Source organism: Triticum urartu, chromosome 7A (assembly GCF_056163025.1).
Source record: "Triticum urartu cultivar PI428250 chromosome 7A, HENAU_Tu73, whole genome shotgun sequence".
In the NCBI taxonomy this organism is placed as follows: Eukaryota; Viridiplantae; Streptophyta; class Magnoliopsida; order Poales; family Poaceae; genus Triticum; species Triticum urartu.
This window is the reverse complement of record NC_141879.1, coordinates 102528769-102543688: the sequence shown is the minus strand read 5'-3', so window position 1 is coordinate 102543688 and position 14920 is coordinate 102528769.

The window sequence follows — 14920 nt, the reverse complement described above, 5'->3', positions numbered from 1 at the left end:
AAGGCTTCTATAGATGTTGAAGTAGTTGCAGGAGTTGGAGCTGAGGTAGACGCTGGAGCTGAGGCTGTAGCTGGTGCTGAGGTGGTGGCTCTGGTGTCAGCGACTGGCGGTGCAGACGACCTCGGGCCTTTTGGCACTCTAGAAAAAGCATGAGTTGTGGTCCTGCCTCTCCTCTCATTCATGTCCTCCTGGAGCTGCTCCACTACAGACTGAACTTCTGTTACCTTGACATCCAAGTCATAGAACTTCTGTTCCATGATCCTCTCTAGGCTCTGCTGATTTTTAGTGAGGTTGGCCAGACTTTGCTCAATTCTCAGCGAGGATGCAATCAAGTAACTGAGCTGCTCTTGTTTGGTCTTCAAGAAGTACTCAGATGCCTCCTCTTGAGTAGGCATCCTGGCAGCTTTTTCCTTCTTCGCCTTCTCCTTCTTTGCATATGCTTGTGCAGACGATGGCTCATTCATTGTCATCACAACTTCATTGTTCTCAAAATCTGGACGGATGGGCAGGTGTTCCTTATCCAACAAATATACGCCCGTGCCCATCTTGGAGTTGATGAGTTCCTGAATCTGAGGGGCATATCCACAGCTCCTCTTCTGATCTGCAGCTGTCCTTTTGATCGTTTCAACTATGAGACTCATGACCTTGAATTTCTGAGGCACATCAAAAACATGAAGCAAGTTGATCGCGTGACCTCTGATCATCTTGTGATCTCCAGACTTAGGCAACAGAGTGTGCCTTAGTATCCAATTGATAGTGGGCAATCCTGATAGCAGATAGTGCACTGAGCCAAACTTGAATGTGTCAAGAGCTTCATTGGGAATTTCCTTGTACATGTTAGACATGGAGTTATGGTCCATCTTCTTCTTGGCATAGATATCCAAGTCCTCATCTTGCTCTTCTGGGGCATTGATGATCTGTGCCCACTCAGCCACTGTAGATTGGTACCTTGTACCTTCTGACATCCATGTAATCCTCCCATCCGGATAAAAGTGAGCCGTGGAGTAGAACTGCATGATGAGTTCCTCGTTCCACTTTGTGAGCTTCTGCCCAACAAAGTCCTCTACTCCACACGCTCTGAAGCTGTCCTGAACTCCTGGGTAGTGCTCTTCATTCTCCTTGATGTATGTCCAGTCGACCCATCTCATGTCACAAACGATTGGCTTCTTGTCAAGCAAAACAGTCTCATAAAAATCTTGTTGCTCCTTTGTGTGAAATCTGTAGTCCACGGCAGTCCTTCTCCTAGAAGCATACGGGTCTGCTTCTCTCCACTTTCTCAGCCCTGAGTCTCTCTTGAGCTTCATGTCCTCAGCCACAGGATGAGCATCGTTGTGGTCTGGGATCTTGGGCTTGAGCTTCCGGAGGACACTCTCTTCCTCTTCTTCAATAGCTTCAGGCACTGGGGCCTTGTTCTTTTCTGCAGCAGGTATACTCCTTGTGTTTCTCTTTGGAGCTGTCTTAGGCTTAGATGCAGCCTTAGGAGCTTCCTTGGGCTTGGATGCAGCTGTTCCTGACCTTATGGCATCTCCCATAAGTTTGGCTGCCTTGGGTGCTGGTGCAGCAACCTCTTCTTCCTCCTCCTCTTCTACCATGATGGAGGCTCTCCCAAGCACTTTGGCTACAGTCTTCTTTACTCTCTCTTTCCTCTTTTTGCCCTCAGCAGCAATGGGCTCAATGGGAGCAGGTGCAGGCTTCTCGGTTGAGGCTCTAGCCTTTGCCATTGGCTGCCTCCCTGCTGGCCTCTTGACTTTCAGGCCTGACTTTGAGCCTTGAGCTGGCTCAGCCCTTTTGGAAGTGGCCTCTTCCTCTGCCACATAGTCTTCATCCTCAGAATCAGACGTTCTCTTGTTTCTTTGACGTGTGGCAGCCTTAGGCAGATTGCTGGGTGTGCTCCTGCTGCCATCAGAAGAAGAACTTGAGGGGCTAGTGCCCTCACTCATGACAACTTGCTGCTCTGAGAGGTTCTGGCTGTCACTTTGATCAGACATGTTGCAAACTGACTGCTGACCCTGTGAATAGATTATAGAAGAGATAGATTGGATGAGCATCACAAAAAGCAGAGATTTTTGCAAAAGATTAACTCAAAAAGTTAGTTTTAGTTTTCCACAGAAAGCATCTCGGATCTACCGATTTTCAAACTCGGTGACACCGAAACAGTTTTGGCACTAGAACTGGTGAACTCGGTCAGACCGAGTCACAGTTCGGTGGCACCGAGACTGCTAGGGTTTCACAGAATTCCAAAATCGGTCGCACCGATAAGTTATTCTCGGTCAGACCGAGTTTAACTTGTGCAATGGCAAAAGCCAGATCGGTGGGACCGAGTTTTTCAACTCGGTGGGTCCGAGATGGTTTCGGCGGAAACCTAACCCTAAAATTTTCGAATTAAACTTAATCTATGAGCGTTTTGACTGGATAGAAGTTTATCAATCGTGGCAAGATTCATGATGATCACAATGTGCTAGGAATCAGATTGAGGAATAGCACAATGATCAAGTCCATACCCTAGTTCGGCGTGGACTTGCTACGGCGGCAACGGCGGGGCAGAAATCCGTTGACGGCGGCGAAGACCAGCGACTGGAGGCTGCTGGCGGCGAGGAGACGATCCGGAGACCTCGGGGGCAGAGCAGGCTATCGCGCGGGCGAGGAGGTTTCGGAGAAATTTCCAAAATTCTGCCCGTCACTATATATAGCCCGACCCTGTCGGTGTGACCGAGTGGAACAACTCGGTGGCACTGAGATGCAAAACTGTGTGCAGTTATTGCAACTCGGTGTGACCGAAAAGTTCAAATCGGTTGCACCGAGATCGAAAACCTAGATCAACTTAATGAACTCGGTAGGACCGAAATGGAGTATCGGTCAGACCGAGATTCATAAAGAGGTTTTGGAATTTTAAGTCTATGACGAATCGGGGACTCCGAGCGCTCCTCACACAGAGTGGTTCGAATCTGACTTGATCAATTTTTGTGATGCAGCATGAATAGAGTTTGAGACGAGAAAAGCATAGATAGCTAGAGGAGGTTCTTAGGCATTCTTGTCCATCCACTTGGCAAAAGAAGATAAAGCCAAACAATCAAAGCAACAAGTGGATGTCCTCGAATGAGTAAAATATGCAATCAGCATGCTCACACAATAAGATGGCAAATGAAATATGTGGCAAAGCATGCACAACCAATTCTAGCATCTATCAAACAATTTGCGATGACTAGGTCATCTATATATGAGTATATTGACTTAGGAGTCAAGTGAGAACACTTGATCGTAGGTCATACTCATCGTTTAAGCTCAAGTGGGGTTACCACTTTTACATAAAGCATTGTTTTGTTCACATCTTTAGAGTTGCTTTAGCTCAAGTCTTAGAGTAAAGCTCCCCCTAGATGTGATATCCCCCCTAAGAGGGATGAACTAACCTTGGGTTTTGTCGATGATGACTTCATGTAGATATTGAAGATGTGGATGCTCAATGTTGATGTAGATCTCTTGGAGCTATCCATTTGAGTGAATTGCACTTTCAATACCTACATGGGTTAGTCCCACAAAGAACAAACAAGGATATCCATAGACATAGAGTGATGCACACACAAGATGATGTCCATGAAAACTTTAGGTTACCTTGTCCCTTGTCTTACCAACAAGAGGGTTTGTGACTCCTTGAACTAGTGCAAGATGTGGAAGTTGATTGCACTTGTTCTTGCCAAAATGATAAGAGTGAAGTATGTTGGCGGAGTCACCCTCAAGAACTCTCTAGTTCTTCTTCTTTTGGATCCACATCATCTTGATGGGAATCCTTGGAGTTGTAGTCATACTTGATGAAGTGGAACTTGAAGTAGTCTTGGGAATCCACTTGACTAAGGTCTTAGGAGCTTCTTCAAATGCATCAATTTCCTCTTGAAGCTTGTCCTTGCCTTTTTGCTCGTAGTCTTGTGGTGGAAGATCATCTTGAGCTTGTGTCCCCTTGAAAGAGGTATACTTCTCTTGTTGAGGGACAAACTTTGTCTTGGGGTATTGATCTTCTTCCCACTCAACTCCATTGGCATTGAACTTTCGTTCAAAACCAACACCTTGATTCTTCCGGTGCATTCCTTGCTTGCGCACAATTTCCTCGAATTGCTTACTCCCGGCAAGGCTTTTGTACACTCCTTTCTCTATAGTTCCCTTCAATAAGCTATTTTCTTGCTCAAGTGTAACTTGGCTAAGAGAATCATTAGTGGAATCAAGAGAACTACTAGAAGCAACAATATTGGATTTAGCATGATCATTGTTACTACTAGAGGAAGAATCTTTCTTGTTAGACTTGACTTGAGGCATGTAAGTGGATAAGAGTAAACGCTTGGCAATGTAAGAAGAACTTTTCTTGCGGAGATCATCATTGATTGCTTTTAAGAACTCATGCTCTTGCTCAAGATTGAGCTTTTCAAAGCGTAGCTTCTCATGAGCCCTTAAAAGTTCTCGATGATCTTCGAAGATAGTGTCATGAGCTAACTTAAGAGTTTTTAGTTCTTTAGTTAGAGCCTCAATCTTCTCCTTATCATTGTCATTCGTTTTATCTTGATTAGCATGATTAATTGGTCTTTCATCATAGTATTCATCACTAGAGTTGTCACCAATCAAATCATCACCTAACAAGTCATCTTCATCACTATTGAAATCAACATACTCGGGGTGTGTTACCTTAGGACCTTTGGCCATGAAGCATCTTCCAATTCCTTCATTTGGTGAGTCAAATATGTCGTAGGAGTTGGTTGACACAAGTGCTAGACCGGCAACACCTTCATCTTGAGTATCTTCGGAGTCGGAGTGATAACTTCTCTCGGAGTGGCTGTCGGAGTCGGAGCCTGATACCCATTCACCAACATGAGCTTGATGTCTTCGTCTTGTGTAGCTCCTTGATGATTTTTGCTTCCTTTCCGAGTCCTTGCTTCTCCGTGAGTATCTTCGTTCATAACGATCATCTCTACTCCTTCTCTCTCTCTTTGTGGTGATCCTTTGCTTCTTCTTTTTGGAGAATCTTCTCTTCTCTTGTAGGGAGCCGTACACTCGTTGGAATAGTGTCCGGGTCTTCCACAATTGTAACAGTTTCGCTCTCGACTAGAAGATCTTTTGTCATTGTAGGACCTTGATTTGGAGCTTCTATCTTTGCTTCTATTCTTGTAGAACTTTTTGAAGTTCTTCACCATTAAGCTCAATTTTTCATTGAAGGCTTGTTTCTCACTTGATGATGTAGGGGCTTCACATGAGGCTTTATAGGCACCACTTGATTTGTTGTGAAGTTCCTCTTTATCCTTAAGTGACATCTCATGAGCAACAATTCTTCCAATCACTTCCGTTGGCTTGAGATCTTTGTAATTGGGCATCATTTGGATCAATGTGCACACGGTATCATATTTTCCATCCAAGGCTCTTAGGATCTTCTTGATGATGAATTTATCGGTCATCTCTTCACTTCCTAAGCCGGCAATCTCATTTGTGATGAGAGCAAGCCTAGAGTACATTTCAGCGACACCTTCACCATCCTTCATCTTGAACTTGTCAAGTTGGCTTTGAAGCACATCCAACTTGGATTCCTTGACGGAGTCGGTACCTTCGTGCATATCAATCAAAGTATCCCAAATTTCCTTTGCATTCTCAAGGCGGCTGATTTTGTTGAATTCTTTGGGGCACAATCCGTTGAAGAGAATATCACAAGCTTGAGCATTGTATTGCAACATCTTCAACTCTTCCGTGGTAGCTTCACGGTTTGGTTCTCTCCCTTCAAAGAAGTCACCTTGCAAGACAACACACACAATAGCCCAAACAGCGGGGTTATGTCCAAGAATATGCATTTTCATTTTATGCTTCCAACTAGCAAAATTAGTACCATCAAAGTAAGGACCTCTACGGTGATAATTTCCCTCGCTAGACGCCATACTCTCCTAGGTTGTGAAACCAAGGCTATGACCACCAAAAGCTATGGAGATCAAGCAAATGGAGACCAAAGCTCTGATACCACATGTGGGATCGAAAGTATGTCTAGAGGGGGGGTGATTAGACTACTTGACCAAATAAAAACTTAACCTTTTCCCAATTTTAGTTCTTGGCAGATTTTAGCTATTTTAGGACAAGTCAAGCAATCATCACACGATTCAAGCAAGCATGCAAAGAGTATATAGGCAGCGGAAAGTAAAGCATGCAACTTGCAAGAATATAAAGGGAAGGGTTTGGAGAATTCAAACGCTATTGGAGACACGGATGTTTTTCCCGTGGTTCGGATAGGTGGTGCTATCCTACATCCACGTTGATGGAGACTTCAACCCACGAAGGGTAACGGTTGCGCGAGTCCACACAGGGCTCCACCCAAGGGCAACGGTTGCGCGAGTCCACGGAGGGCTCCACCCACGAAGGGTCCACGAAGAAGCAACCACCCACAAAGGGTCCACGAAGAAGCAACCTTGTCTATCCCACCATGGCCATCGCTCACGAAGGACTTGCTTCACTAGCGGTAGATCTTCACGAAGTAGGCGATCTCCTTGCCCTTACAAACTCCTTGGTTCACTCCACAATCTTGTCGGAGGCTCCCAAGTGACACCTAGCCAATCTAGGAGACACTACTCTCCAAGAAGTAACAAATGGTGTGTAGGTAATGAACTCCTTGCTCTTGTGCTTCAAATGATAGTCTCCCCAACACTCAACTCTCTCTCATAGGATTTGGATTTGGTGGAAAGAAGATTTGAGTGGAAAGCAACTTGGGAAGGCTAGAGATCAAGATTCATATGGTAGGAATGGAATGTCTTGATCTCAACACATGAGTAGGTGGTTCTCTCTCAGAACAAATGAGTTGGAATGATGTGTGTGTTCTGTTGGCTCTCTCTTAGAATGAGAAAGAGGTGGAGGGGTATATATAGCCTCCACACAAAATCCAACCGTTACACAGTTTTCCAATCTCGGTGGGACCGAATCAATAAACTCGGTCGGACCGAAAATGTAAACCTAGTGACCGTTAGGAATTTCGGTGGGACTGACATGCAACTCGGTAGGACCGATTCGGTTAGGGTTTGGGCATAACGTAATCTCGGTGAGACCGATTACACAAACTCGGTGAGACCGAGTCTGGTAATTAGCTAACCAGAGAGTTGGTCAGGCAAACTCGGTGGGACCGATTTGCTCTTTCGATGGGACCGAGTGGAACTCGGTGAGACCGAAAAGTTACAAAGGGGAAACACTGAGTTTACATTGCAATCTCGGTGGGACCGATTCGCTCTTTCGGTGGGACCGAAAAGTTACGAAAGAGAAACAGAGAGATTGCAACCCCATCTCGGTGGGACCGAGAACCTTATCGGTAGGACCGAATTGCTAGGGTTTGGCAGTGGCTAATGACAAGTGAAACTCGGTGGCGCCGGATAGGAAAAATCGGTAGGACCGAGTTTGGCTTAGAGTTTAGGTCATATGTGGATATGGGATAGTAGTTGAGGGTTTTGGAGCATATCACTAAGCACATGAAGCAAGAGGCTCATTAAGCAACACCTCATCCCTCCTTAATAGTATTGGCTTTTCCTATGGACTCAATGTGATCTTGGATTACTAAAATATAAAATGAAGAGTCTTGAGCTTTTGAGCTTGAGCCAATCCTTTGTCCTTAGCATTTTGAGGGTTCCACTTTCATATCCATGCCATGCTAATCATTGAGCTTTCCTGAAATAATCATCTTGGAATAGCATTAGCTCAATCAGCTATATGTTGTTATGAATTACCAAAACCACCTAGGGATAGTTGCACTTTCATGTAGGCTGCAATCTGACGCTCCGACCCAATGCAGCCGTTGAATCCCCAATCTTTCTCTGTGCCCTAGAGACTAGGGCTGTCGCCGCATTGTAGCTCGCCGTGGCCGCAGACGCCTCATGTCCCCAAACCCCTCCGCCTCCAATGCGCATCGCCGCCGCCGCCGAGGTGTCCCCCCCTCTCTCATTGGATGGGTGTTGTTATGTTGCATGGATCGGGTGAATCAAGGCACTAATACAGGTATCAATCCCTATTTATGCAATGGATCCAGTTGGGTTAATTTGCCAAATCAATAGTGTGGTCTGGAGAATTAAACACCACCTTGGCCGCATAACCATAGTCATCTCGGCTTACATAGTCTAGAGGGAGTATCTATTAGATACAAGTCAATTTAATATGTTAGATACACAAATATGGCATTGCAATAAAGTATGTAGATTTTCCATGGGTATACTAACCATCCTTATCTACCCCTCCTTTGTTTTACACGGTACAGATGTTTCCATTTTTTGAGAAAATGATTATTCTTAGAAGGAAACACTCTGGTCATGTGGTGAGGCAATGGGGTTACACCAAAGTAAAATTTACCCTTGTAAATTCTCAGACGGTTTGTGGTTAACCCTCCATTTTACATTTTCCACCAAAATACTGAACCACATGACAATAGTTAACCTAGCTTGGTCCCACCTCTCAGGACGTATGATTTCACTAACCTACTCATGCTCCCGTCGTGCAGCAGTGGCGGGGTGGGGGTGGGGGTTAGTAAAATAATTCCATAGATATTCAACCCTACCCCTTTTATAATCTCCTCTCCCGCCGATTCCCTTAGTGAAACCCTCTCTCATATCTTCTCAATGGAAAAGCACGTCGTTCCATGGAGGAAAAGAATGTGTGACCAAGCCCTAGACCTGCAAGGGGGCAAAGCCCAAGCCTTTTGTCCACACGACGTGGATGTGGCCATGGCGTTGCTCTCGATCGCCGCATCTGGGAGCGGCTCCCATCCGTCTCCCTACCCAACCGTGGCTTGCATCTTTATTTCAATGGTTTCATGTCTTTTGTTGTCTGAGGCGCGGATGGTATCGGTGGTCTCCATCGATAGATTGGAAACACGAATAGGAATATACAACTATTTTGCAACGATGGATGTATGTCAGAATTCAAGATCGGGATCTACTGATGTAAGTTTGATTTCGGTTTGAATCTCAATTAATTTGCTTAAATTTATGCATGTATCTCGGTCTGTAGTTATGTTTTGTGGTTATAATGGGATGTGGACGATAGCTCAAGTTTCAGGTGTTAGTATCTATTTTTGGTTTGCTTATGATACTTTTTACTACTTTCTATGTGTGCTGGCGGAATCTGATTTCCCTGCATGGGTGAGGTGCTAGTTTTTGTTTTCTTTTGCAAAAATATCAAATATATTATAAAAAAGTTAGTTTTCGGTTATTTTTTTTACAAATAGGCCGATTGGAACGGCCTTTTCATTCATTCGAGAGAGAGAGAACAATGTTGCTGAGAAACTATGCAAGAGTATCTTTGGTGCTTTTAGGAGAGCGTTGTGTGAATTATATCTTACTAGCTCCATCCTGGTTTATTGGTTCCCTTCGCATTTTGTGCCAAATTTTGACCTTAAATTTAACTAAGAAATTGTCAATGCATGTCATAAAAAATAATATCATTAGAAACTCTGTTCAAATACGAACCAAAGGATATAATTTCTGGTGTCATGCACTATTATTTCGTTAGTTAAATATATAGTTAAAATTTGACACAAAATACTAAGGACCAATAAATCAGGACAGAGTTAGTACTCATAGAGTCTACAATTTATACACCATTGTCTCGTTTGTGTCTTTCCTTTTTTTCTGGTTCTTTATCTTTTTTGAGGAGAGTTTTGTCTCGTTTGTGTGATCAGCACAAAAGGTTGAAACCACCCTGCCGCCACGCATGATGTCCCCGCCGCAGAACATCTCGGCTTCCGGTCTGATGGCCGCCGCCGCCACATACTAGTTCTCGGCACCAATCGCCGGCCTCTCGCACTGGGGGTCCGGCCCGGAGAGACCAGTGGTGTAGGCTGCAATCCAACGCTCCGACCCAATGCGGCCACCGAATCCCTAATTCTTCTCTGTGCCCTAGAGGCTAGAGCTGCCGCCGCACTGTAGCTCGCCGTGGCCGCAGACGCCTCACATCCCCAAACCCCTCCGCCTCCGCGCGCTTCGCCGCCGCCGCCGGCCGAGGTGTTTGATATTCCGATTTCATTTTCTAGGGCGTTGTTAATACTGTACCCCCCCCCCCCCGAATTGTATGTGTGTTGTTATGTTGCATGGATGAGGCGAAAGGATAAAGGCACTAATGCAGGTTTCAATCCCTATTTACGCAATGGATCCAGTTGGGTTAATTTCCCAAATCAATAGGGCGATCTGGAGAATTAGACACCACCTTGGCTGAATAACCATAGTCCTCTCGCTTTGCATAGTCCGGAGGGAGTATCTATTAGATACAAGTCAATCGAATATGTTAGATACACAAATATGGAATTTCAATAAAGTTGGTAGATTTTCCATGGGTATACTAACCATCCTTACCTACCCATCCTTTGTTTTGCACGGTACTGATGTTTGCATTTTTTGAGGAAACTATTATTCTTAGAAGGAAACACTCTGGTCATGTGGTGAGACAATGGGATTACACCAAAAATACATTTTTCCCTTGTAAGTCGCACATGGTTTGTGGTTAACCCTCCATCATTTTACATTTTCCACCAAAATACTAAACCACATCACAATAGTTAACCTAGCTAGGTCCCATCTCGTAGGACGTATGATTCCGCTAACCTACTCAGGCTCACGCTATGCGGCGGCGGCGGGGGGTAGTAAAATAATTTCATAGATATTCAACCCTGCCCCCTTTATAATTTCCTCTCCCGCCGATCCCCGCAGCGAAACCCTCTCTCATCTCTTCTCAATGGAAAAACACGTCGTCTCGTGGAGAAAAGAATGCGTGACCAAGCCCTAGATCTGCGAGGGGCAAAGCCCAAGCCTTTTGTCCACACGACATGGGTGCGGCCATGGCGTTGCTCTCGATCGCCGCATCTGGTAGCGGCTCCCATTCGTCTTCCTACCCAACCGAGGTTTGCATCTTTATTTCAATGGTTTCATCTCTTTTGTGGTCTGGTGCAGATGGTATTGGTGGTGACCATCGATAGATGGGAAACACGAATAGGAATATGCAATTGTTTTGAAACGACGAATGTATGTCAGAATTCTAGATCGGGATCTAGTGATGTGCGTTGGATTTCGGTTTGAATCTCAATTAATTTGCTTTAATTTATGTGTGTATCTAGATCCATAGTTACATTTTGTTTATAATGGGTTGTGGATGATAGCTCAAGTTTCACGCGTTACTATCTATTTTTGGTTTGATTTTGATACTTTTTACTACTTTCTATGTATGGTGGCGGAATCTGATTTCCCTGCATGGGTGAGGTGCTACTTTTTTTGCAAAAAAAATCAAATCTATTATAAAAGTTAGTTTTCAGGTATTTTTTGCGAAGTGGCCGATTGGAACGGCCTTTTTATTCAGAGAGAGAGAGAGAGAGAACGATGTTGCTGCGAAACTATGCAAAAGTATTTTGGTATTGTGTGTCTTTCGTAGTCTTAGGAGAGCACTGTGTGAATTATATCTTACTACCTCCGTCCGAATTATATCTTACTACCTCCATCCTGGTTTATTGATTCCTTTCGCATTTTATGCTAAATTTTGACCTTAAATTTAACTAACAATGTTTTAGTGCATGACATAAAAAATAATATCATTAGAAACTATGTTCTAATACGAATTCAACAATATAATTTCGGTGTCATGCATTATTATTTTGTAAATTAAATCTATAGTTAAAATTTGACACAAAATACTAAGGGGTCCCATAAACCAGGACGGAGGTAGTAGTCTCTAGAGTCTACAATTTATACAGGTTTGTCTCATTTGTGTTTCCCCCTTTTTCTTGTTCCTTTTCTTTTTTGAGGAGAGTTTTGTTTTGTTTGTGTGATCAACACAAAAGGTTGAAAGCACCCGGCCGCAGAACATCTTGGCGTCTGGTCCGATGCCGACGCCGCCACCGCCACATATAGGTTCTCGATGCCAACCGCCGGCCGCTCGTGCCGGGGGTCCGGCCCGGAGAGACCAGTGGTGTAGGCTGCAAACCGACTCTCCGACCCATGCAGCCGCTGAATCCCCAATCCTTCTCAGTTCCCTAGAGCCTAGAGCTGCCGCCGCACTTTAGCTCGTCGTGGCCGCAAAACCCTCACGTCCTGAAACCCCTCTACCTCTAACGCGCATCATCACCGCCGCCGAGGTGTTGGATATTTCGATTTTGTTTTCTAGGACATTGTTAGATGTGTGTTGTTATGTTGCATGGATGAGGTGAAAGGATCAAGGCACTAATACAGGTATCAATCCCTATTTATGCAATGAATCCAGTTGGGTTACTTTCCCAAATCAATAGTGCGATATGGAATTAAATACCACCTTGGCCGCATAACCATAGTCCTCTCGCCTTACATAGTCCAGAGGGAGTATCTATTAGATACAAGTCAATCGGATATGTTAAACACACAAATATGGCATTGCAATAAAGTTAGTAAATTTTCCATGGGTATACTAACCATCCTTACCTACCCCTCCTTTGTTTTACACCATACTGATGTTTGCATTTTTTGAGGAAATGATTATTCTTAAAAGGAAGCACTCTGGTCATGTGGTGAGACAATGGGGTTACACCAAACTACATTTTTGCACTTGTAAATTCTCACATGGTTTGTGGTTAACCCTCCATCATTTTACATTTTTCACCAAAATACCGAACCACATCACAATAATTAACGTAGCTGGGTCCCACCTCTTAGGACGTATGAGTTTGCTAACCTACTCATGCTCCCGCCGTGCGGTGGTGGCGGGGATGGCGGGTAGTAAAATAATTCCATAGATATTCAACCATGCCCCCTTTATAATCTCCTTTCCCATCGATCCCCGTAGCGAAACCCTCTCTCATCTCTTCTCAATGAAAAAACACGTCATTCCGGGGAGGAAAAGAATGCGTGACCAAGCCCTAAATATGCGAGGGGGCAAAGCCCAAGCCTTTTGTCCACACGACGTGGGTGCGGCCGTGGCATTGCTCTCAATCGCCGCATCAGGGAGCGACTCCCATCCGTCTCCCTACACAACCGAGGTTTGCATGTTTATTTCAATTATTTCATATCTTTTGTGGTCCGAGACGGGGATGGTATCAGGAGTCTCCATTAATATATGGGAAACACAAATAAGTATATGCATATGTTTTGCAACGACAGATGTATGTCAGAATTCTAGATCGGGACGTAGTGATGCATGTTGGATTTCGGTTTGAATCTCAATTAATTTGCTTTGATTTATGCATATATATCGATCCGTAGTTATGTTTTATGTTTATAATGGGTTGTGGACGATAGCTCAAGTTTCAGGTGTTACTAGCTACTAGTGGTTGGGGCCTGCCTTTGCGGGCCTCTTGAGAAAAAGTGGTGCGTGTATTTCTTCCTCTCAAAGAAAAAACCTCAACTTCATCTCAAAACTAAAAAGAAAACTTTCTCACAATGTGTGAACATCACATCCATCTCAGAAAGAAAAAGTAAAAGCCTGCAAAACATTCTTAAAATGAAAAAGAAACAAAAGTCTCACTTCCATCTTTAAAAAATAATCTCGAAAAAAGAACTTTTCTCGAAAGAAAAAAAAGGTCTCAATTTCGCTTTCCAAAAAAAATCAAAAAGTTTTTCAATTTCATCTTTCAAAAGAAATCAAAAAGTTTCTTGGCACGGCCAACTAGCATGCGCCACGTGGCCATGCTGGTTGGCCGCCATTCTCCCCTAGGTTAATGTATTTGATTTTGGTTTCGAGTACGATACTTTTTACTACTTTCTATGTATGGTGGCGGAATCTGATTTTCCCTACTTGGTGATGGTATCTCCAGCCGCGCCCTTAGGAAGGCCTCCCCAGGCGATTTTTTCGCGCCGGCGCCAAAAAAACGGCCCAGTCGCGCCCCCAGGAGCCCGATTTTCGCCGGCCTGGGCCGAAAATAGCGCCGGCGGACCCAGGCCGAACCCGGCGCGCTGGGGGGCGCCCGGGGGCGCCGGGGCGAACTGTTTTGGCGCGAAACAGCCGCGGGCCCGCCGCGTCAGCGACACGGCGCCTCGTCTTCCCCCAAAGGCCTCGGTTCCCACGGGGAATCAATGCCAAGGCTGCCGCCGGTCAGCCTTGCTATTGATTCCTCACGGGCGGCGCGTCACGGGACGGCGCGCCGACGCCTCCCCTTCCTCGCACGTGTACACACGGGTGCGGCGCGGCTATATAGCCGGTGGCCTGCACTCGCCTGTGCCCACACCAGCCCCGCCCCTCGCCGCCGCCCAGCTCCTCCCTCTCCCTACCTCTCCCGAGCGCCGCCGCCCAGCCCCTCCCTCTATCTCTCTACCTCTCCCGAGCCCGTCGCCATGGCAGAACGCTTCCCCGGAGACGAGGCAGTGGCCAACGGCTTCGGCCGCCGTTCGCTCCGCGAACAGGAGTCCTGGCTCCTGTTCCAGGCGAACATCCCGGCGCCGCCGGACATGCGCGCCGGGCCGACAGGGTGGAGGCTCAGCGCCGGGGGAGTGCCCATTCCCCTGTTGCCCGACGCAGTGGCGAAGCCGAAGTACTTCGCCGAGGAAGTCGAGGTCGTGCGCGCCTCCCTCACCGACGCCCAACTCTCCCTTCCCCAGTACGCCGCCGACAACCACACGGCTTGGGCGGCGTATTTCGAGCGCCGCCAGCAGCAGCGCTTGGCGTCCATCAACGGCGCGCCAGTGGTTGGCGGTCGGCAGAACAGCGAGGGGCGCCACCTGTGGTGGGGCGTCCCCGGCCGCACACTCGAGGGCGTGCTGACGTACCTCGAAGGCAGCAACGACCCGCCGTTGGCGTACCCGGCGAGGGCGGCCGCCCCGGCGCAGCACCGACGCGCCGGGCCAGGGCGCCAAGGAGGTTCGGGTCCTCCTCCTTTTCTTCCTCCTCCCAATCTTCATTGCACTCCTCCGGCACTCCGGCCCTGCTCGGCGTCAAGGCCGAGCCCGCGGCGGAGACGCCGCTCGGCCGGCGCACTCGCAGCGCC